Below are 2,697 nucleotides of genomic sequence, written 5' to 3' on the forward strand. Positions count from 1 at the left end.
CTCAACTAGCACCATTGCACAAGTACTGGAACCTGTGTGGGAGTGGGGTTCAAATGTCAGGCTGCAGAAGCTGGGTCCCTGCAGCAGCTCTGCCTTAGGTCAGCCCTAGCTGAGCAGAAACTTCACCTTCAGGATATCCATTTCATTGCCAGACATGTTCATCTGTTAAAGTTTGTATTTTACCTCACCCTGGTCATTAACAGACATGCATAATATCCATATATAACTGTAATAAATGCATCCTCTACTTCCTTTTTACTGAGGACATGTCCCTAATCAATCACATGGGTTTCACCTCAAAAACTGTTCGTACAAAGATACCGTAATGCCTCCTAAATAATAACAACACTTCCTAAATACACATTACTAGTATATTTAGGGAATGATGGAACGGAATATGGAATTTACAGTTGGAAGGTGTTACAACATTGGTGTCAGATTTGTGACTTCTTTTTTCTATGTTTGCTGATAATACACTTCTCTATAGATCCTTGCAGGGAATTAATGGCCTGTCTGGAACCAGAGGGGAAATATTAGTGATGAACATACAGACTTTATCAGCTGTATACCTGTTACATACATGCACATGGTATCCAGAGGCTCAGTTCTGACTGAGGTTAATTGTTTTAATTTTATTTAAGACTCTGTGAAATAACATTTTTGTGTTGCTCTAAGTCTTCAAATTTCAGATCACTGAAATATGGCATTTCAAGATAACAATGAATATGAGGATTTGCTTCTAAGTATCTAAAAGGAATTCTGAGGGTTTCACTGGCAATAAAAATTAATGTGAGAGCCAAACCAAAGCCAATAGCTAATAGCAGATCTATTTGACAGCTATTGCTGTTTATATAGTGGTACAGTAAAAATTCAAGGTAACTTATTACACAGATGGGTTCATGCTGAATGCCAGAAAGGCAACTCTTCCAAACAGCACAGCAATTGGTACCCCCAGATAGACACTGACTGCCATTTACTACCATACTGAGTGAGAACGGGAATCAGAAGGAATGTGCCCTTAGCTTAGCTTGCTGTGTGCCATGGAGACAGAGACACGCTGGCAAAATAGAGTTGAGAAGGACTGAACTGATTCAGCCTGCACTCCAGCTGTTATCACCTCCAAGACTCCCCACTTAATACTTACCGTGTTAAAAAGATGACTGTGAGAACAGCTTTCCTCAGGATCCTACAACACAGAATTTGACTGCATATGGTTGATCAGAAGTGATTAATGTTAAACCACAACCATGTGATTGCTCTTCTGAAACAATGCTGTACTCTGGAAGCTATGTCCTGAAAGTAGCATGACTTCCACTCCATCATGTCCATGGTATTGAGCAACTATTACTCTTTCCTTTATCTAATTCAAATATTGAGTCTTTTATTCCAAACTTAAGGATTTTCTTGATTACTATTTGGCAATCAAGCTGAATGCTTGATACTTACTTCAATTTTCTCATCCCCTTTTTCTCAAGGGAAAAAAAATCATTCTAGAGAATAAAAGCTTTGTAGATGGAAGAACTGTAAAGGTAGGGATCATCATCTTGGAGAAACTAGTCTTAAGAGACAGAGGTCATAAGAATCACAAGTGTTCTGGAGGGAATGCCTAGGGATCCATTGTTGGCTCTGTCAGTACAAAAGCATCAAATGGTACTGGCAGATAGATAGCAGGTTCAGATAAAAGGTGAGGTTTCAGACAAAACCACACAACATGTTGTTACACTGAGCAACTCTTTGCCATGGCATGTCTTGGATTCAAGAAGTTCATGGGGGTTCAAGGGGAGACCAGCAAGTGCATGAAGGGGAACCAGCAAGGGTTACTAAATAAACAGACACTATCCCTGCCTTGGAAAGTCCCTCCAGATGGTTGGAAAATGGGAGAGGATTCAGGGAGTGTACCATTAAAGGATCTCTCTAATCTGAATACCTTGGGTATCCCCCCTTTGGCCACATTTGGAGACGCAGCATTGGATAAGACGGGCTCCGTGTCTGACCCAGCGGACGTGGTCATACATTTTCACGTTCTCTGTGTTCCAGTGCTTGCATTACACCTTTGAACGTTTCATGTGTGCCCACAAAGTCCTTCCCTAATGAAAGGGACCAACTCTGAGTCTTGTAATACATAGTGGGATATTATTCTCCCATAGTATTAACAAACAAAGAGAAGTATTTTGAAAAATTTGAGAATGCAGACTTTTAATGTGTGGCATACACAAAATCCACCTTTTATCTGTTATTTCAACAAAGAATAAACTCACCTAATAATTTTTAAATAGAGGTGTGGATACCAGAACGAAACTTTTCCAACTCTTTTAATGAGCAACTTTAAAAAAATGCCTTCCCACAAAGAGTAGGGGAATTCCAAGATGTTGAAAGGCAAAAAGAGCATACATTCACGAGTTTAAATTTGGGGAATTTCCCTTTGCACTGGACACCGACAAAAAGTCTTTTAAACATCGCATTATAACGCAGCTGCGGCAACAACTACCTATGACTATCTCAAACAAGTTTTTTTAAGTATTCGCTTTAAAGTCATTCTCATTGAAGAGGACAGGTGGAAATACTTAGTTTGGAACTTAAGGAAGGGTTTTGTTTTCTTTTATCCAGTGTTGATGGATGCCGCGATGATACTTTTATTCCGTTTCCTGCTGTTTCCGTGCGCATTTCCTGAGGCACGTCCGACGGGCTTTCAGGTTT

This window comes from Corvus brachyrhynchos, unplaced genomic scaffold (assembly GCF_000691975.1).
Source record: "Corvus brachyrhynchos isolate BGI_N302 unplaced genomic scaffold, ASM69197v1 scaffold115, whole genome shotgun sequence".
Lineage (NCBI taxonomy): Eukaryota > Metazoa > Chordata > Aves > Passeriformes > Corvidae > Corvus > Corvus brachyrhynchos.